General features: G+C 50.6%; 1 protein-coding gene and 1 pseudogene across 1 annotated transcript in view; both read right to left on the minus strand.

The window, feature by feature from the left end:
* Hmgs (hydroxymethylglutaryl-CoA synthase) overlaps positions 1 to 22,595 on the minus strand; it is a 254,176-nt gene that overhangs the window by 214,033 nt on the left and 17,548 nt on the right. The window lies entirely within an intron of this gene.
* LOC137646479 (uncharacterized) lies at positions 18,937 to 20,304 on the minus strand (annotated as a pseudogene).

Genomic DNA, 22,595 nt, shown 5'->3' on the forward strand with positions numbered 1-22,595 from the left:
CAGCACTCGAAGAAAAAAAAAAACAAAAAAAAAAGTCCCTGCACCTCACAAGTTCCTTGCTCCGCAAGGAACGTGCGGCCTACGTAAGCTTGTGTGTGGAGGAATGAAGTGTGACTCGTCCTAGGAAGTTGACCTGAAGTCCTTTAGATGGAATTCTAGGCTAGGACGTTCCCAATACCACCTCGTCAGGGTATGGGGGACGCGACAGTATTATCTTAATACTGTACTAGGAACACAAGGGAGCATGGTTTACCTGCAGAGGTTTGAGGTCAGCTATGCAGAGAACCCAGGATGCTGCTTTCCTCAAGAGAGGGGAGGATGAAGAAAGAAGTAAGGGCCAGACATACTTTTTCATTCATGCAGACTAAAACCGGGTAACAATGCCCTCAACCTTCTGCTACCTGTCCATTAAGGAGCCTGAGGTTAGACCAGCTGTTGTGCAGCCACCACAGGGCCGATAGAAAATGTATCGAGGCTCCTGTGGATCACGTCCTGCAGGTAGTGGGCTGTGAAGGTCGTTTAACGATTCCAGACCCCAGCTTGTAGCACCTGCGTCACCGAGAAGTTTCTCTTGAATGCCAGGGAAGTTGCGATGCCTCTGACATCATGTGCTCTGGAGCGACGTAACGGAGGAGGATCTGGATTCAAGGCGTGATGGATAACCCTTCGAATCCAAGCCGAGATGGTACTCTTGGTGACCCTCCTTTTCGTCCTTCCCGATCACAAACAGGGCTTGCACGCGGGGACGGACTGCAGCTGTTCTCTTCAGATAACGCCTCAGACTTCTTACTGGGCATAGTAGGAGATGGTCTGGATCATTTGTTACAGAATGGAGACTCAAAACCCTGAAGGAGTCGAACCGTGGGTCCAACACTCCAGGGTTCTGAGTCTTAGCTACAAACTCAGGGATGAACCTGAACGTTACCTCCCCCCATCCCCTTGAATGGGTGATGTCGTATGAGAGACCATGAAGTTCACTGACTCGCTTGGCTGACGCCAAAGTGAACAGGAACACCGTCTTCCAAGTCAGGTGTTGATCAGAAGCCTGGCGTAATGGTTCATAGGGAGGTCTCTTAAGAGCCCTGAGGACACGAAACACGTTCCATGGAGGAGGTCTCACTTCTGACTGAGGGCAGGTAAGTTCGTAGCTTTGTATGAGTAAAGAAAGTTCCAGCGAGGAAGAAATGTCTATTCCTTTCAGCCTGAATGCTAAGTTTAAGGCTGAGCGATAGCCTTTCACCGAGATTGAAAGGCGCATTTCCTCCCGCAAATACACGAGAAACTCCGCTATTGCTGGAATAGTGGCATCGAGGGGAGAGATACCCCTCCCACGACACCAACCACAGAAGACTCTCCACTTCGCCTGGTAGACCCCTGCGGATGATTTTCGCAGGTGTCGAGCCATCCTTTCCGCAACTTGTTGCGAAGAGCCTCTCTCAGTGAGGAGACGCTGGATAGTCTCCAGGAGTGAAGCCGAAGCGAAGCTACGGCCTTGTGGTAGATGTTGCAGTGCGGTTGCTTGAGTAGCTCGTGTCGTGCGGGAAGTTCTCTCGGGAGTTCCGTCAGGAGCTGCAGAAGGTCCGGGAACCATTCCGCGTGATGCCATAGCGGAGCTATTAAGGTCATTGACAGATTGACCAATAGTCTGGTCTTGTTGAGCACCCTTCTCATCAGACAGAACGGTGGAAAGGCGTACACGTCGATGTTGTCCCACCGTTGTTGGAAGGCATCTTGCACCCGGGGAGCAGTACAGCGGCAGCTTGAAGTTCAAAGCTGTCGCGAACAGGTCCACTGTCGGGGAACCCCACAAAGTCAGGACTTTGTTGGCTACTTGAAGATCCAAAGACCACTCGGTACTCACTATTTGCGATGCTCTGCTCAGACTGTCGGCGAGCACATTCCTTTTGCCCGGAATGAAGCGAGCTGATAGTGGAATCGAGTGGACTTCGATCCACCTCAGTATCTCTACTGCAAGATGGGATAGCTGTTGTGAAAAGATACCTCCCTGCTTGTTGATATAAGCCAGTACTGTTGGAACTGTTGAAGTGCCAGATAAACGGCCTTCATTTCTAGCAGATTGATGTGGAGGTACTTTTCTGATTCTGATCATAGGCCTGAGGTCCTCTGGTTCAGAACGTGGGCCCCCATCCTTCTTTTGACGCGTCCGAGAACAGCGTCAAATCCGGGGGGAGGACGAGAAGATCCACTCCCTTTCGAAGGTTTTCATCGGTCAGCCACCACTGCAGGTCCCATAGGGACCAGAGTGTCCGGGGAATCGTTGCCTTGATTCCACCGGGACTTGAGCCGCCATTGCAGAGATCTAATCCTGAGGCGACCGTTCGGAACTAGATGGGCCAAGGAGGAAAGGTGACCTAGGAGACGTAACCAAAATTGGGCAGGAAGCTCCTCTCGTCTGAGGAAAGGCCTTGCGACCCTCCTCAGCCTTGCTATCCTGTCGTCTGATGGAAAGGCTTTGTGGAGATTGGTGTCTAATATCATGCCTAGATATACCAGTCGTTGAGTTGGAAGCAGAGAAGACTTCTCGAGATTTACCATGATCCCTAGATCTTGGCAAAGTCCCAGAAGCTTGTCTCGGTGTCGAAGAAGGGTCGACTTCGAGTCTGCTAGGATCAGCTAGTCGTCCAGATAGCGAAGGAGACGGATGCCGATCCTGTGTGCCCACGAAGATATCAGGGTGAACACTCTGGTGAACACCTGAGGTGCTGTGGAGAGACCGAAACACAGCACCTTGAACTGGTAGATCTTGTTGTCTAGGCTGAATCTCAAGAACTTCCTGGAAGACGGATGGATTGGGATCTGGAAGTACGCGTCCTTCAGATCCAGTGTGCACATGAAGTCTTGCGGTCTCACTGCAAGTCTGACCGTGTCTGCTGTCTCCATGCTGAACGAAGTATGCTCGACAAACTTGTTCAGAGCTGAGAGGTTGATGACAGGTCTCCAGCCTCCAGACACCTTCTTAGAAAGAGTCGACTGAAGAAGCCTGGGGAGCTGTCGACGACCTCCTGGAGAGCATCCTTCTTGAGCATGGTCTCGACTTCTGCCCATAGGGCTAGCCCCTTTGCCGATCCCATGGCATAGGAGCTCAACGACACTGGATTCGCTGTCAGGGGAGGAAGAGATGTTATGAACAGAGATTGTCCAGGAATCGGCCCTGAGTTGCTGCCACCTGTCCGCGCAACTTTGTAGGCATCCCCTCACTGGTGGACATGCAGGGGGATTGCCAATCCTAGCGTTTACAGCCTCAGCCGCTCCCCCTAGGATTCCTACCTCCCCTGGAGGACTTTCCGCCATTCTTGTCCTTGACAGGAAAGGGCTGCTGCTTAGACACCTTTGCCTTTGCTGCCGGAGCCTGTTTCGATGTCCTAGACTGACGAGGCTGCTGATGTTGTTGTTGAGGAGCTGGAGGCTTGTAGGGCCGAGATGTATGGGCCCTTTGGAGTAGCGAATCGTGATTCGACTTCCTCCACCTCTCAGCTGTCCGTTCCACATCCTTGGGTTCAAATAAACTCTCTCCAAGGATGGAGGAGCGTCTGAGCTTGCCGACATCCACGGCTGGGACTCGTTTTAAGGTCGAGTTTGCCCACGAGTTCGAAACTTGGTGAGCCAGGAACTCAATGGTGTGCGTGCCCGAGAGGAGGAAAGTCTCCATGGCCCTCCTGGTGCTCTCCTTGGACAAGTCCTCGGATCGCAACAGGATGCCCAGAGACCCCAGCCAGATGTCCAGCCACGAAGTGGCCTGCATGGCACACTTTGCAACCTTCTCCTGGCTTAGGATCTCCGTAGCCGGGAATGTCACCGGGCGGAAAGTTTCTCGAGAGAAATTCCCCTAGAGAGCTCTTCCACAGAGTGGTGGAGGGGAAGAGCTAAACAAGACTCCCCCATGATTTCGAAGTACTTCCTCTGCTGTACACGAGGAGGTGGGAGGATTTTGTTCCCGGCAGAGGAACGGCTGGAGGCGAGTTCAGAGAGCTGGCCCTCAACCTTGTCTCTGGCACTCTTCACTCCCTGGGACCAGGGCAGAGGTGCGCTGGCCTTTGGGAGTTTCTGGGTACCGTAGACTTGGTCCAGGAATGTATCCTTGCCTTCGCGGGGGGCGGTCTCGGGGTCCTTGAATCCGTTGAGTTGCCTCATTAGACTTAGGACCTGCCAGAAGGCATGCTCCGACTCATGCTGCTCTCCTACTTGTGAACTGGCAGCAAGGTCTCCTGTCCCCAGTAGCTCTACTTGGGGAGACACGTGGACGTTCTCCTGGGGTCTTGCTGGCTCTGGTCGAATCCGGGATGAAGATTTAGGAGCAGTCTTCGAGTCCTTAGGCTCCCTCCTGGGAGGGATACAGGACTCAAGCAAAGAAGTCTGGGGGCTCCTCTCCACGCGAGACGGTTCTCTTCCTCGAGGTGGGGTTCCTCCCATTGGTGCCGTGGGAGAATGCCTCACCTCGCTGGATTCTACTGAGGACGGAAAGGCTTCGTCCACAGGGGAAGGAGAAAGCATCTGCGAGGGGGAAGGGGCCTTCCTGACGGACCTCTTGGGAGCCAGCTTGACCCTAGGAGAAGTCACCACGAAGTCCACTCCTCTCCTTCTCTTCAGCGGGGACGAGGCTGCCGTTGGTTTCAGTCCCAGATCAGCGAGGGCCGGCTTCATAGCCTGCACGACCGCTTTGATCAGGGACCCGAACCAAGGCTGACGGGTGACAGACGCAGTGTCAGCGACTCCCGCTGGAGGGAAGGGGATCGGCTGATCCTTAGGAGTGGATACCACGGGGCCTGCCTGAAAAGAAGAAGAATGTTGCCTAGACCATTCCGAAAATTCTTCCTGCTCCTGGACGTGAGCAGCTCTGCGCTTACGGGGTGGAGATCGTGAGGACGATGATCTGGAAGCACGCGTCCCAGAAGACTCGCAAGGTTGGGCGCGCTGCGAAACCCGGCGCGGTCGAGATCGCGCTGGTGCTCGCGCGATGGAAAAATCGCTGGTTCGCACGATGAAGGCGCGGGCGCGTGGGCGAGGGTGCGCGTGGGCGAGAGGGCGCATGGGCGAGAGGGCGCGAGGGCGAGTGGGCGCGCTGGCGAGTGGGCGCGCTGGCGAGTGGGCGCGCTGGCGAGTGGGCGCGCAGGCGAAGGTGCGCATGGACGCGCAGGTGAGGGTGCGTGCGGTTGTAAGGCCGAGCGCTGGCGCGTAGGCGATCGGTGGCGCGTAGGCGATCGATGACGCGTAGGCGACCGGTGGCACGTTGGCGAGCGATGGCGCGTTAACGAGCGATGGTGCGTTGACGAGCAATGGGGCGTAGGGCGAACAGGCGAACAACTGCACACAGGCGAGTTAGCGCGTGGGCGCGTCGGAGACCTGTGGCGATCTGGAGCGTGGGCGCGTTGGAGAGCGCTTGCGTGCAGGCGAGGGATCACGCGGGCGCGTAGGAGATCACTGGCGCACAGGAGATCGTTGGCGCACAGTTGCGCGGTCAGAAGATACTAGCTGGGGCGCAGGACTAGAGGGCGAGGTTGTGCGCAAAGGCGAACGCTCGTGGGCGGGCTCAGGAGACATCATGTGAGCGCACGGGCGCACAGGGACTCATACTGCCTTAGAAGTGCGCACAGGTGAGTGCGCGAGATGGTGCGCAGTCGCGCAGGCAATGGCTGGCGCGAGAGCGAGCTCTGAGGGCTCGTAGGTGAACGTCGGCGAGGAGGCGAAGGAACAATCTCCTTGCCTACGCCCAGAACCAGAGATCGTGGGCGCGCGGGCGAACGTTGGCGCGCATGGCGCGCATCAGGAACAGGGCGCGCAGTTGTGTGCTGACAAGCAGGTGATCGTGGGTGCTCAGGAGACCGTTGGCGCACATTGCGTGCAGCAAGAACAGATGTGCGCTGGCGAGCTGGAGAGCGCTGGCGCACAGGAGGTCTCTGTAGAACAAGAGAGCGCTGGCGCGCAGGTGAGCGCTGACGCGCAGGGTAGCACTGGCGAGCAGGAGATCTACGGCGAGACTCAGCAGGAGATCGTTGGCGCGTTGAATCAGCAGAAGACTGGTCAGCAGGAGAGCACTTGTGCGCTACTGCGCGCGAGCGAGCAGAAGATTGTGAACGCGCAGGTAAAACCTGGCACTTAAGGGATTTACCCACATTGTGGGATAAGCCCTTTTGCCCCAAAGGGACTGGTGCCCGTTGGATAACGGGGTGCGTTGGCGCCCACTGCGCATCTGCGTCCAGGAACAGAGATGGAAGACTGGAAGGTCTGGCAGGCGTCGGAGATTGCGAACGATCTACAGAGAGGTATAGCGATGCAGCTGCAACGGTCTGCTCTCGTCGAGGAGGATCCTCTGCGGGGGACGTCGAAGGCAAAGATCCGAAGAGGCGCCTCCTAACTCCCTTTTAAGGAGAAGGAAGGCCTCTACGGCGAAGAGGAAGACGAGCCTTACGGTGAAGACGACCTCGAGGCACAGCAACACCATCGTCGGTCCTCCGAAGAGGAATCTCTGTCAGTGCACACCCCCGAGGGGGAGAAACACCCGCAGGAGAGACCGTTGGACTCAGCGCCTCCCTCGAAGGATGTTCGGAGGGGGGAACTGAGTCTTCAGCAACATCCGCAACAGCAGCAGGGGTTTGACCCGACCCGTCGGAAGCCTCTGCCACAACAACATCGACAATAGACAGAGGATCTACCTCTGCTATTACCGGCGACTGTTTGACAGCTGCACCCAACTGGATCAGGTCAAACAGGGCTTCCCTGGAGGGCGAGCCCTTAAGCCTCAAGGAAGCCCAAAGCTGTAAAAGATCATTGTTAGCAACATGGTCATCAACAAAATCAATAGCCTCCCCCGGAGGAGGAGGGGGAGCTGCCTCGCTATGGGAGGCAACGCCCTCTCCCGAACCCCGAGGTTGGGAAACAAAAGAAAGGCCTAGGCTACCACTCGACGGCCTCTCACGAGAGACCGATCGAGTGGGAGCTTCGGAGGAGGTTCGGGCAAAGGAAGGAGAGTCCTTGGAACCTTCCTTCTTCAAGGCAGCCCTTGAAGGAGAAAGGTCACACTTAGACTTTTTCTTATGCCGCCGGGCAAACCTCTCCCACTGGGAGGTAGACCACTCCCTGCACTCACTACAGTTTTTATCCCTTTCACACCGTTGACCTCGGCAATACGGACATAAGGTGTGAGGGTCCATCTCGACCGCGGACATGAACGTTCCACAAGGGCGGTCGGGTAGTCCAGGGCCCTTCCGCATGATAGGAAGGAAGGAAGAGGCCAACTTCAAGGGCACAAGCTGTAAGAAAAAGGAAAACAAAATATAAGGCAGTCAACAATGCGAGGGCGGGACAGACACGTCTGCTCATCGCCCGAGCCAAAAGTGAAGTGAAGCAGTTCACCGGTGTGTGGGGGGGAGGGGTAGCTAGCTACCACTCCCCTACCCCCTTGCTAACTAGCGCGGGGGTAGTTAACCCTCGTTAAAAATCTAATGGCTCGTCATTTCAGCTACGCCGAAAGTAATACCCTATGTAAATAGCGTGGTTTGTATTTCGGTTACGGAACAAACTGCTTTTAACAGGGGTGCAGGTCAAAGAACAAGCATCTGTTGACTTGAAAACCATTAATGTTCATTTCAGAAAGAACTTGTCCAAGGAATCATCTACTTCTTCTCTGTAGGCTTCTTTATCCTGAACTTTTTGTTTATTCTCTCTGTCCTTCTTTTTTGGCTGATGTTCCATCTTGCTGCTGTTTAATTGATGGCTCCATGGTGTCATCTTCAGTTGATGAGCACCGTCATTTCCTTTCTCCACTATTTTGCACCTTGGCACAAGTTAAGCCTTGCCATTAATAGGCTAATGGCAAACAATGACTTATTGCCTTATAGGTAGTACTGTAGGTTGGCCAAGGCACCAGCTACCCGTTGAGATACTACCGCTAGAGAGTTATTGGGTCCTTTGACTGGCCAGACAGTATTATATTGGATCCTTCTCTCTGGTTACAGCTTATTTCCTCTTTGCCTACACATACACAAAAGAGTCTGGCCTATTTTTAACACATTCTCCTCATACACTTGACAACACTGAAATTACCAAACAATTCTTCTTCTCTCAAGAGAATAACTACTGCAATTGTTCAGTGGTTACTTTCCTCTTGGTAAGGGTAGAAAAGACTCTTTAGCTATGGTAAGCAGCTCTTCTAGGAGAAGGACACTCCAAAACCAAACCATTGTTCTCTAGTCTTGGGTAGTGCCATAGCCTCTGTACCATGGCCTTCCACTGCCTTGGATTAGAGATCTCTTGCTTGAGGGTACACTTGGGCACACTATTCTATCTTGTGTCTCTTCCTCTTGTTATTTTCAAGTTTTTATAGTTTATATATGAAAGATTTATTGTAATGTTATTGTTCTTAACTTTTTCCTTATTTCCTTTCCTCACTGGGCTATTTTTCCTGTTGGAGCCCTTGGGCTTATAGCATACTGCTTTTCCAACTAGGTTTGTAGCTTGGCAAGTAATAATAATAATAACAGGGTCTTTTGCTATGTTCTACCCTACCGCACACCACACTAATTAGAAGGCAATCGTACAAGATAACTACAGTATCAGAGAAACATAGGTTACTGCCTTTCGTTACACATGCCTTCAAAGACTGCCTCTTTCACTGAAAAGTCCAATTACTGTATATGCAGCGTCCTGCGTTAACACACCCTTCTGTCTTATTTTTTCTGGGGACCTCTGGCAAGAAAAATGTCACTATACGACCAACACCAAAAAACCTGGCTAGTGTCCCAATTTCCAAGCATGACAAGCTAAATTTTACCAAACGTTTATTCATAACAGTACCTCTTTGTTCATGTCACCTGATTTACCTTTATTTTCATCCAACAGACACACATTAAATCCCTGTAAATAACAGAGGGAACAAGGATCTCAGTATTCAGGTGACAGCTCTTCCTTACAATACTTTTCAGAGGTTGTTATAAATCTACTTGAACTTTAAAACCCCTACAGGGTGTAGGGACCCGTTGCCAGCCACCTGTTAAGAATAAAAACTAAAGAATTTTGAGTGATAATGGACATGAGCTACTAATTTCATAAAATAGCTACAGTTATCATTAGTAAAAGAATACAATTACAAATAAACCAATCTAAAAATATTTTGTATTTTTCCTGAACAATCTTTCTTTTGCATCGCCAAGAATGGTCGCAGAAGGAAAGTCGCTTCCTGACATCCTTGCTGGAACTGGGGAGGACCATCGGGACTTCTCTTGCGATGGGCTTCATGCCTTAGCCAAGGCCTTTGAAATCATCTTCAACTCTTTTGACTCCTTGCGAGACAGAAAATATTCCTCCAGGAGTGAAGGTTTGGGGTATTCCTCCCTCTGTACAGTACCTCTCTTGAGGGAACTACGTCCGAAGGGGATGGCTTCTTCGAGACTAGGAGTAGTTCCGGGGGAACCACCTAGATGGAGAGAGGTGGAACGATTCCAAAACGAGACCTCTCTTGGCTTAGGCGACGATGTATTGTAATGTATCCCACCGAGGGGGAGTCAGATGTACTATCATCCACTTCTACTTGGTCATCATCACCGGTGTCAACAACACCTGGAGATTTTTTCTGTTTTAAATGGTCTTTTCAGTATTATAAGGCTGGGAGAATACTTCAAGATATAATTGTGTAGGGTTATGAATGGTCTTTAACATATTCAAAAATATTTGGAATAGGTACATTTTCTTCCAAGATAAAAGAGTTGAAATTTTGTGAGTACAAACTTTTCCAAATTACTATTCTTTACTCATTACACCCAATTAGTACTCATTACCCTATAGCTCTCTGATGGTTTAGGATCTTGACATAGACTTCATATATGTCAGTATCTTTGATCTTGTGAGCATTTTAGAAGACAAATTTGTAGGTAATTTGTATTTTTCCTAAATATACAAACCTTAGCTATTCAATTTCGGCATAGCTGAAATGACGAGCCAATAGATTTTAAACGAGGGTTTACTACCCCATCGCTAGTTAGCGGGGGGGGGGGGGGGGGGGGGGGGGGTTAAGGAGGGTAGCTTGCTACCTTCCCCCCTCACACACACCTGCGCTTGAGCTCACTTTGCTTAGAGGTAGGACTTCACGGGGGATAGGGCTGGCGGGCAAGTTTGATTAAATAGCTAAGGTTTGTATAGTTAAGAAAAATACAAATTACCTACGAATTTGTCACTTGTTCCGTAACTGAAATACAAACCACGCTATTTAATATGGGTGACTCACCCCTTAGGAAGGGTGGTAAGTCCAAGCAAGTACTGGCTTTTGGCTTTGCCCGGGGACTCAGTATCTGAGCGTATCAGTACTCAACAATAAAGAGTCCCTGCACCTCGCTAGAACCTTGCTGCGCAAGGACTGCGGCCTATGTAAGCTGTGTGTGAAGGTATAATAAAGTGTGACTCGTCCTAGGAAGTTGACCTGTAGTCCTTTAGATGGAAACTTAGGCTAGAACTCTCCCAATACCACCTCGTCAGAGTATGGGGACGTGACAGTATTATCTTATTACTAGGAACACAAGGGAACATGGTTTACCTGCAGTGGTTTGATTTCAGCTGTGCAGAGAACCCAGGATGCTGCTTTCCCCAAGAGAGGGGAGGATGAAGAAAAGAATAAGGGCCAGACAAACCTTTTCATTCATGCACACTAAGACCGGGTAAAAATGCCCTCAACCTTCTGCTACTTGTCCATTAAGGAGCCTGAGGTTTTAAACCAGCAGTTGTGCAGCCACCACAGGCCCGATGGAGAACATATCAAGCCTCCTGTGGGTCAAGTCTTGCAGGTAGTGGGATGTGAAGGTCGTCTGACGCTTCCACACCCCTGCATCACTGAAAAGTTCTTCTTGAAGGCCAGGGACGTAGCTACACCCCTGACATCATGTGCTCTAGGGCGACGTGACGGAGGAGGGTCAGGATTCAGGGACAGATGGATTACCCTACGAATCCATGCCAAGATGGTATTCTTGGTAACCCTCCTCTTTGTTCTCCCAGTGCTCACAAACAATGCTTGCACTTGGGGGCAAACTGCAGCCGTCCTTTTGAGATATAGCCTCAGACTCCTTACTGGACACAGTAGGAGATGGTCTAGATCATCTGTTACAGAACGAAGACTCAAAATCCGGAAAGAGTCGAACCTAGGATCCGGCACTCCCGGATTCTGAGTCTTTGCAACAAACTCAGGGACAAATCTGAACGTTACCTCCCCCATCCCCTTGAATGGGCGATGTCATATGAGAGACCATGAAGTTCACTGACTCGCTTGGCCGAGGCCAAAGCTAGTAGGAACACCGTCTTCCAAGTTAGGTGGCGATCTGTAGCCTGGCGTAATGGTTCATAGGGAGGTCTCTTAAGAGACCTGAGAACTCGAACCACGTTCCATGGAGGAGGTCTCACTTCCGACTGTTGGCAGGTAAGTTCATAACTTCGTATGAGTAGGGAAAGTTCCAGCGAGGGAGAAATGTCCATTCCTTTGAGCCTGAAGGCTAGACTTAAGGCTGAGCGATAGCCTTTCACTGCCGAGACTGAAAGGCGCATTTCTTCCCGCAAATACACAAGAAACTCCGCTATTGCTGGAATAGTGGCATCGAGGGGAGAGATACCCCTTCCACGACACCAACCACAGAAAACTCGCCACTTTGCCTGGTAGACCCCTGCAGATGACCTTCGAAGGTGTCCAGACATCCTGTTCGCAACTTGTTGCGAAAATCCTCTCTCAGCGAGCAGATGCTGGATAGTCTCCAGGCGTGAAGTCATAGCAAAGCTACGGCTTTGTGGAAGATGTTGGCGTGTGGTTGTTTGAGTAGCTTGTGTCGTGGAAGGAGTTCTCTTGGAAGTTAGGAGTTGCAGAAGGTCCGGAAACCATTCCGCGTGATGCCATAGCGGAGCTATAAGGGTCATCGAGAGATTGACCGATATTCTGATCTTGTTGAGCACCCTCCTCATCAGACAGAACGGGGGAAAGGCGTACACTTCGATGTTGTCCCACCGTTGTTGGAAGGCATCTTGCCAGAGTGCCTTGGGATCCGGGACTGGGGAGCAGTACAGCGGGAGCTTGAAGTTCAGCGCTGTAGCGAACAGATCCACAGTCGGGGAACCCCACAAAGTCAGGACTTTGTTGGCTACCTGATGATCCAAAGACCACTCGGTACTCACTATCTGTGTCGCTCTGCTCAGATTGTCGGCGTGCACATTCCTCTTGCCTGGAATGAAGCGAGCCGCTGGTGGATTCGAGTGGACTTCGGTCCATCTCAGCATCTCTACTGCGAGATGGGATAGCTGCTCTGTAAACCACTACTGTGGTGTTGTCGCTCATCACCACCACAGAGTGGCCCGCCAGGTATTGTTGGAACTGTTGAAAGGCCAGGAATACGGCCTTCATTTCTAGCAGATTTATATGGAGGCACTTTTCTGATTCTGACCACAGGCCTGAGGTCCTGTGGTGCAGAACGTGGGGCCCCCACCCTTTCTTTGAGGCGTCCGAAAACAGCATCAAATCCGGGGGGAGGACGAGAAGGTCCACTCCCCTTCGTAGGTTCTCGTCTGTCACCCACCACTGAAGGTCCGTCTATTCCGCAGGACCCATCGGGATCATGACGTCTAGGGAATCGTGACCTTGATTCCACCGGGACTTGAGTCGCCATTGCAGAGATCTCCTTCTGAGGCGACCGTTGGGAACTAGACGGGCCAGGGAGGAGAGGTGACTGAGGAGACGTAACCATGATTGGGCTGGAAGCTCTTCTCGTCTGAGGAAAGGACTCGCGACCCTCCTCAGCCTTGCTATCCTGTCGTCTGATGGGAAGGCTTTGTGGAGATTGGTGTCTATGACCATGGCTACATATACCAGTCTTTGAGTGGGAAGCTGAGAAGACTTCTCGAGATTTACCATGATCCCCAGATCTTGGCAAAGTCCCAGAAGTTTGTCGCGGTGTCGAAGAAGGGCTGACTCCAAGTCTGCTAGGAACAGCCAGTCGTCCAGATAACGGAGGAGACGGATGCCGATCCTGTGTGCCCACGACGATATTAGGGTGAACACTCTGGCTGGTGAAAACCTGTGGTGCTGTGGAGAGACTGAAACACAGCACCTTGAACTGGTACACCTTGTTGTCTAGGCTGAATCTTAAGTACTTCCTTGAAGACGGATGGACTGGGATCTAGAAGTACGCGTCCTTCAGGTCCAGTGTACACATGAAGTCTTGTGGTCTCACTGCAAGTCTGACCGTGTCTGCCGTCTCCATGCTGAACGGGGTTTGTTTGACAAACCTGTTCAGAGCTGAGAGGTCGATGACTGGCCTCCAGCCTCCAGACGCCTTCTTTACAAGAAAGAGTCGACTGAAGAAGCCTGGGGACCCATCGACTACCTCTTGGAGAGCGCCCTTCTTCAATATGGTCTCGACTTCTGCCCGGGGGAGCTCAACGACACTGGATTCGCTTTCAGGGGAGGTAGAGAAGTTGTGAACGGGACGCGATATCCCTGACTGATTACGGAAATCGTCCAGGAATCGGCCCCGAGTTGCTGCCACATGTTTGCGCAACTTTGTAGGCATCCCCCCACTGGTGGACATGCAGGGGGACTGCCAATCCTAGCGTTTGCAGCCTCGGCCACTCCCTCTAGGATTCTTTCCTCCCCTGGAGGACCTTTTTCCTTTATTGTCCTTGACAGGAAAGGGCTTAGATACCGTTGCCTTCGCTGTAGCTGCCGGTTTCGTGTTCTTGGTAGGACGTGATTGCTGGGTTACTGGAGGCTTGTACGGCTTTGATGTTAAAGCTCTCTGCAGGAGAGAGTCCTGGTTGGACTTCCTCCACCTCTCAGCCACCTGCTCCACGTCCTTAGGCTCGAACAAGGTCTTCCCCAAGACGGAAGAATGCCTGAGCCTGCTGATATCAGAACTGGAGACCTTTTTGTGGAATCTCTCAGATACTGCATCTCGACGTTTCAAGATGGAATTAGCCCACAAGATCGAGACTTGGTGGGATAGAAACTCGATTGTACGAGTGCCTGAGAGTAAAAAGGTCTCCATGGCCTTCCTGGTACTCTCTTTGGACAAGTCCTCAGATCGTAGCAGGATGCCCAGAGACCCTAGCCAGATACTGTATCCAGCCACGAAGTTGCCTGCATGGCACACTTCGCCACCTTCTCCTGGCTAAGGATCTCCGTTGCAGAGAACGAAACTGGCCGGTTGGAGAGTCTCTCTAAAGGGACTCCCCTGATAAGCTCTTCCACAGAGTGGTGTAGGGGAAGGGCTAAACAAGTCTCCTCCATGATCTCAACGTACCTACTCTGATGGACATGAGGAGGCGGGAGGAGTTTATTACCGGCGATGGATCGGCTGGAGGAGGCGAGCTCGGAGAGCTGGCCTTTGACCTTATCTCTAGCACTCTTAACCCCTTGAGACCAGGGCAAATACCAAAGACTCGATCCAAGACTGTGTCCTTGCCCTCACGAGGGGGAATCTCTGGATCCGCAAACCCATTGAGATTCCTCATAAGGGTCAGAACCTGTAAGAAGGTATGCTCTGATTCCTGCAGCTCTCCTCCTGAAGGGCTAGCAGCGAAGTCTCCTGTCCCCAAAGGCTCTTCTTGGGGGGACTCGTGGACGTTCTCTGAGGGCTTGGCTGGCTCTGGTCTAGTCCTTGAGGATGACTTTGGTAAAGTCTTAGAGTCCTTCGACTCCCTCCTGGGAGGGATGCAGGACTCCAGCAGTGATGGTGGGAGGCTCTTCTCCACCCCTACCCGAGAAGACTTCTCGGCACGAGATGGGGTTTCCCCCATTGGTGCGATGGGGGAACGCCTCACCTCGCGTGACTTCCCTGATGAAGGGAAATCTTCGTCCGAAGGGGAGGGAGAGAAAGTCTGGGGGGGAGAGGAGGCCTTCCTCAAAGACTTCCGAGGAGTCAGTTTCGCCCTTGGAGAAGTTACCACGTCAAATACTCCTCTCTTCCTCTTCAGGGGAGAAGCAGCTGCCAATGATTTGTGGCCCAGATCGGAGAAAACAGGCTTAAAAGCCTGCATGACTGCTCTGACAAGGGACCCAAACCAAGGCTGCTGACTGACGGCTGCGCTGTCAGAAACTCCCTCTGGAGGGAAGGGGATCGTTCGATCCCTAGGAGGAGTTACCAAAGGAGGGTTTGTCTGAAAAGGAGAAAGTTCCCAGGACCTATCCAGAAGCCTCCCTCCGTCCAGCGAGCGTGCTGTTCTGCGCTAGCGGGGGGGGGGGGGGGGGGACGTGAAGATGATGACTTGGCCGCGCGCTGTCCTGCAGCCTCACACGTGGGATCGCGCTGGTGGTCGCGCGATAGGATTTGCCCTGGTGTGCGCGGGCACGATGGCGAGGGCGCGCGTGGGCGGGCGGGCGAGCTTGGCGCGCGTGAGCGGGCGGGCGAGCTTGGCGCTCGTAAGCGGGCGGGCGAGCTTGGCGCGCGTAAGCGGGCGGGCGAGCTTGGCGCGCGTAAGCGGGCGGGCGAGCTTGGCGCGCGTAAGCGGGCGGGAGAGCTTGGCGCGCATGGGCGCGCGAGCGAGAGATGGCGCTCAGGGGCGCGATCTGGAGATGGCAGAGGGCGTGCAAAAGGCTGGATGAGTGCTCGCGCACGTGAAGGCAATTGTTCTGGCTGAAAAGCCTGTGAGGGCGATAACTTTGGGCGCGCGGGCGCGCACATCTAGCTGTGGTGGGCGAGCAGGGCGCGTGTGCGCAGTCTCATGGGCGCGCATTGGAGACTCGCGCAGGTGAAGACTGGAACGCAGGGGGGTCCGATGGCGCGCAGGAGAAGAGGTTGTCTTCCCTATTGCACCCAGATCCGAAGATCATGGGCGCGCAGGAGATCGTTGGTATGCAGGTGAGCGCTGGCGCGCAGGTGAGCGCTGGCGCGCTGGTGAGCGCTGGCGCGCTGGTGAGCGCTGGCGCGTTGGTGAGCGCTGGCGCGTTGGTGAGCGCTGGCGCGTTGGTGAGCGCTTGCGCGCTATCACAGGAACAACTGCAGGCGAGCGCTTCCGCGCTGGCGCGTTGGTGAGCGCTGGCGCGTTGGTGAGCGCTGGCGCGTTGATGAGCGCTGGCGCGTTGGTGAGCGCTGGCGCGTTGGTGAGCGCTTGCGCGCTATCACAGGAACAACTGCAGGCGAGCGCTTCCGCGCAGGTGATCGTTGGCGAGCAGGGGATACCTGGCGCGTAAGGGACTTAGGCACAATTTTGTGTGAAAGTCCCTTATGCCCCGAAGGGACCGTTGCCCGTTTTACAACGGGATGAATCGGCGCCCACAGCGCATCAGCAGCCAGGAACGGCAGGTCAGCAGGTCTGGAGGGTGGAAGGTCGGCGTGCCCTTTGTAAGGACGACCTTCCACCGAAAGAGATCGCGAATGATCAGCGGAGAGATCCAGGGATGTAGCTGGTAGAGTCGGCGAACGACGGCGAGGTTCCTCTGCGGCGGACTGCGGTGATGAAGAACCGAAGAGGCGCCTCCTAACACCCTTGTGAGGTGAAGGAAGGCCTCTACGGCGAAGAGGAAGGCGGGACTTACACCTTCTACGCCCTCTGGGGGTCGTGGGGTCAGCGGGCTGACCATCAGCAGTCCTCCGAAGAGGAGTCTCTGTTAGTTAACTCCCCCGAGGGGGAGAATCACCTGCAGGAGAGACTGTTGGACTTAGCTCCTCCCTCGAAGTATGTTCGGAGGGGGGAACTAAGCCTTCAGCTACATCAGGAACATCAGGAGCAGAGGTTTGATACAACTCATCGGAAGCCTCTGCCACAACAACGCCAACAATAGACAGAGGATCAACCTCTGCTAAAGTCGGCGATTGTTTGACATCTACTCCCAACCTGAATATGTCAAACAGGGCTTCCTTAGAGGGCGAACCCTCAAGCCCCAAGGAAGCCCAAAGCTGCAAGAAATCATTGTTAGACATGGTTACATTAATATCCTTCCCTGGGGGAGGAGGAGGAGCTGCCTCGCTAAGGGAGGCAACTCCCTCTCCCAAACCCCAAGATCGGTCAACAGAACTACGGCCTACGCTACCACTCGACAGCCTCTCGGAAGAAGCCGATCGAGTGGGAGCTTCGGAGGAGGTTTGGGCCACAGAAGAAGAGCCCTTGGGATTTTCTCCTTTCAAAGAAACCTTCGAAGGAGAAATATTCCGTCTGGACTTCTTCCGGCGCCACGAAAAGAGGAAAAGCAAAAAGAAAGATTGGTAATGGCTGTCAGAAGGCGAGGGTGACAGCGGACACGTCTGACTACCACCCAAGCTGAGAGCAAAGTGAGCTCAAGCGCAGGTGTGTGTGAGGGGGGGAGGCAACAAGCTACCTTCCCTAACCCTCCCCCCCCCCCCCCGCTAACTAGCGGTGGGGTAGTAAACCCTTGTTAAAAATCTGATAGCTCGTCATTTCAGCTACGCCGAAAGTAATTACCCATATTAAATAGCGTGGTTTGTATTTCAGTTCCGGACCAACTAAGAAATGTTCTCAAAAAAATGTGTTTTCACCTTAGACTTTAAGTTTACAAGGATGAAAACACATGATTCAAAGGTGTGTGTGGGCATTTAATTACCATTTCCATCACATACTTAGTTCTAGATATGAAAGGAACTCTTAATATTGCTCACATATAATTAAATGAAAGATGTCTCTAGAAAGAACTTAATACACAGAAATTACAGCCCCAAAAAATTCGGGGAACTACAGAAAAGTGATTAAAGAAAAGTGGGATTGAAAAAATAAGAGTTGCTATTACTTATTTTGCTAAGTAAGATCTCAAGACATTTCTAAGAGACAAAGCAAACTGAAAACCAAATGGTCTGGCCTATTTGAGATACTGTGGTACCTCCAAAATCACCATTTCTTGCAGGTGCACTATGTATGAGACTTCCTCTACATCAGGGACGACATAAAATTCCTCGGATTTCTCCTTCAGGAAAGTCACAGAAAATCCTCCTGCATCAATATCCTTAACCTGTGTGTAGAGAAGAACATGCAGCTAACTGTAGTGTAATTATTAAAGTATACCCATTGAAATTTTAGTAACGTTGGATTTATAATTAGGATAAATGGGTTTCTTACACAGTAGACTATATGAACTTATCCTTCCTACATACAGTAAACTTCGAAAGGTTTCGTAGTTCTTCCTTTAGAAGATACATATGACTTCTCTATTTTCACTCCAACCCATGATTCTTTTGTAGGATCTTCAATAGGGATTTTAATGCAGTTATCATCGTCATAGGGGCCTACAATACTATCATCAGACGTGTCATACACACTTACTGTTATGGAGAAGAATAGGCAAGACAACAAGCAGGCAACCATATTAAGCTGTGTTAGATAAAGTAAGCAAACAGTTTTTGAGAAGCAGAACAAATACATAAGCGTATTCCGTTTACATTCCTCTAAAAATATTATTATTCAAGGGATGATAAAATAATATGATAGCAAACAAAACCTACTTTTTGTGACACTTTCTGCATCAGAAGATTCAGAATGGATTGGAGAGGTAGGAGGTAGTAGTTCTGGAGAGGCTGGATGAAGCAACTCTGGAGAGGCAGGAGGAAGCAACTCTGGAGAGGCAGGAGGAGGCAACTCTGGAGAGGCAGGAGGTAGCTGCTCTGGGGAGGTAGAATTTCTTTCATGGGTAGCCTACTTGTTCCCTCTTTTATAACTTCCAGTTGTCTTTGACTCTTTGAGATTCTTTTGTTTCTGAAGTTCAAATACAACTTTTTTTAATAGACAGGGAGAAAGTTCTGTCTAGTACAGTATCTTAGGGCCCCGTCTAGGCCTCCTCTCTGGATAGAAGTTGTGATGTAGAATTACACTGCTTATCCTACTTGTTTTGGGTGTACTATGAGGTGTAGAAGAGGAACTTGAACTATTAGGCAAACATGTAAGATCACATAGAGACATTTCATGTTGTGAAGAGTCATTACTAGGTGTACGAACAAAGTCTTTTCTTGACTCTTATTCAAAAGGTACATGTAGATACATTTCAAGCAGTGGAGCATAGCCAACATAATCCAAAACCATATCACAAAGAGACCCTTTATATTTAAACTGTTTCAGTCTTTGGCTTTCTTTCGTGCCATTCATGATGGGTTCTGTCTAGGATGATCGAAAAATAACAAGATGGGATGCAGTTTGTACAGAAATTTCCTTATATCCACCCTGATTGATACCCTCAAATATGGTTGAGGTGATCCTTTTTGGCAGCAGAAGATTCTAGTTTGCTATAATTAGGAGCATCAGGATTAAAAGGCAGTAGCCCACACTTGGCAAAACCAGCTTTAATATTTTCTGGTGTCACATACTTGTAATAAACTGGCAGCCACACTTCTGCAAAATTAACTCGTGTCAATATCTCTTCTGGATGCTCATTTTCCCACTGTTTTACAGCTTTTGCCCATCCTTTCTTCAGTGGTTCAAACACAGCCACTAGTGGCTTGTATTTGGAGGTAATCCATAAAGAATTATATTAAGCTCATTTAGTCTTAGCAAGATAGTGATTATTTCGTGTCTCATGACAGTCTGTCCACACGATTACGGGACGCTGAACCTTGTGAGCATCAAGCTAGTCATTAAAACCATTACATAGAAACTCGTATAGAGTTTCATAAATAATGTATCCTCTCTCACACTTACCATCAGAGAAGTCATAGTCTGGAGGAATTTCACACCAATTATCAAGTTGATCTTCTTCCTAGGGTAAATTATCATTGAGGGAGGCACCGACCCATCTCCACCTACAGCACTTAAGATTGTAATGTTTGTCTTTTGATTAAGAGAAACCTGCTGAAAGACATGCTTGGTCCCTTTCTCTGCAAGGACTCTTCCTTGTTTTGGTGAAAGGGAGAATCCTGTCTCATCAATGTTGAAATTGCATGATGTATCTTCTAAAACAGCCAGTGCATTTATTTCTGTCAAGTAATCGTGAGTTGAGTAAAACCACTGCTTTATTCCTGCAACACTAATGTTTTTTCAAGCAGAAGTCAGAGATTCTGGTGTCCTAAAAGTAAGGTTGGGATGCCTCAATAGAAAAAGAGTCCACCACTTTTGTTTAGGTATGTTGTCCTAAATGAGGGAGATCTCTTTCTTTGCACCCCTTTTTCTTCTTTGAGAGTATCCTTGACTGTATCCATTACATTCTCCTTTGTCACAAGATGAGCTCTTTTTTGGGGCATGATTTATGTAATTTACAAGAACTTCTTCTTCTGCTTCTGTTAAAAAGGGTTTAGGCCCAGGTTTGGACTTCATTGCTCTTCTGCCAGACAGTTTGTGCCTAATTGTTGCCCCAGGAATGCCATTTTTGTTTCATGAAGCCTTATAGGACATACGCATCCTGTATTAGTAAAACTAAAAAGCATATGTTTAGTTTTCAAATGTTTATTATTGTTTTTTTATATTTTAAATAATTTCACAGATATTAGTTAATATGACAAATTCGTAGATAATTTGTATTTTTCCTAACTATACAAAACCTTAGCTATTTAATAGGGGTTATTACTTTCGGCGTAGCTGAAATGTCGAGCCATTAGAATTTTAACAAGGGTTTACTACCCCACCGCTAGTTAGCGGGGGGTAGGGAGGGTAGTTTGCTACCCCCCTCCCTTACACACACCTGTACTTGAGCTCTGTACTTGAGCTCACTTTGCTTGGAGGTAGGACTTCAAGGGGGATAGGGCTGGTGGGCAAGTTTGATTAAATAGCTAAGGTTTGTATAGTTAGGAAAAATACAAATTATCTACGAATTTGTCATTTGTTCCGTAACTGACATACAAACCACGCTATTTAATAGGGGGTGACTCACCCATTAGGAAGGGTGGAAAGTCCCAGCCAGTACTGGCTTTTGGCTTTGCCCGGGAACTCATTATTTGAGTGTGTCAGCACTCAAAAATAAGGAGTCCCTGCACCTCGCTAGAACCTTGCTACGCAAGGACTGCGGCCTACGCAAGCTGTGTGTGAAGGTATAATAAAGTGTGACTCGTCCTAGGAAGTTGACCTGTAGTCCTTTAGATGGAAACTTTAGGCTAGAACTCTCCCAATACCACCTCGTCATGGTATGGGGACATGACAGTATTAGCTTAATACTAGGAACACAAGGAAACATGGTTTACCTGCAGTGGTTTGAGGTCAGCTGTGCAGACAACCCAGGATGTTGCTTTCCCCAAGAGAGGGGAAGATGAAGAAAAGAATAAGGGCCAGACAAACCTTTTCATTCATGCACACTAAGACCGGGTAACAATGCCCTCAACTTTCTGCTACTTGTCCACTAAGGAGCCTGAGGTTCTAAACCAGCTGTTGTGCAGCCACCACAGGGCCGATAGAGAACGTATCGAGTCTCCTGTGGGTCACGTCTTGCAGGTAGTGGGCTGTGAAGGTCGTCTGACGCTTCCACACCCCAGCCTGAAGAACCTGCGTCACTCAGAAATTCTTCTTGAAGGCCAGGAACGTAGCTACGCCCCTGACATCATGTGCTCTAGGGCGACGTGACGGAGGAGGGTCTGGATTCAGGGACAGATGGATCACCCTACTAATCCATGCCAAGATGGTATTCTTGGTGACCCTCTTCTTAGTCCTCCCAGTGATAACAAACAATGCTTGCACTTGAGGACGGACTGCAGCCGTTCTTTTGAGATAGAGCCTCAGACTCCTTACTGGGCACAGTAGGAGATGGTCTGGGTCATCTGTTACAGAACGAAGACTCAAAATCTGGAAGGAGTCGAACCGACGGTCCGCCACCCCCGGATTCTGAGTCTTAGCAATAAACTCAGGGACGAATTTGAACGTTACCTCCCCCCATCCCCTTGAATGGGCGATGTCATATGAGAGACCATGAAGTTCAGACTCACTTGGCCGATGCCAAAGCTAGTAGGAACACCGTCTTCCAAGTTAGGTGGCGATCTGAAGCCTGGCGTAATGGTTCATAGGGAGGTCTCTTAAGAGACCTGAGAACTCGAACCACATTCCACGGAGGAGGTCTCACTTCCGACTGAGGGCAGGTAAGTTCATAACTTCGTATGAGTAGGGAAAGTTCCAGCGAGGAAGAAATGTCCACTCCTTTGAGCCTGAAGGCTAGACTTAAGGCTGAGCGATAGCCTTTCACCGCTGAGACTGAAAGGCGCATTTCTTCCCGCAAATACACGAGGAACTCCACTATTGTTGGAATAGTGGCATCGAGTGGAGAGATACCACTTCCACGACACCAACCACAGAAGACTTTCCACTTTGCCTGGTAGACAGATGCGGATGATTTTTGCAGATGTCCAGACATCCTAATCGCAACTTGTTGCGAAAATCCTCTCTCAGCGAGCAGATGCTGGATAGTCTCCAGGCGTGAAGTCGTAGCGAAGCTACGGCTTTGTGGAAGATGTTGGCATGTGGTTGTTTGAGTAGATCGTGTCGTGGAGGGAGTTCTCTCAGAAGTTCCGTTAGGAGTTGCAGAAGGTCCAGAAACCATTCCGCGTGATGCCATAGCGTAGCTATGAGGGCCATTGAAAGATTGACCGATATTCTGGTCTTGTTGAGCACCCTCATCTGACAGAACAGGGGAAAGGCGTACACGTCGATGTTGTCCCAACGTTGTTGGAAGACATCTTGCCAGAGCACCTTGGGATCCGGGACTG

Source organism: Palaemon carinicauda, chromosome 9 (genome assembly GCF_036898095.1).
Source record: "Palaemon carinicauda isolate YSFRI2023 chromosome 9, ASM3689809v2, whole genome shotgun sequence".
Taxonomy (NCBI): Eukaryota; Metazoa; Arthropoda; class Malacostraca; order Decapoda; family Palaemonidae; genus Palaemon; species Palaemon carinicauda.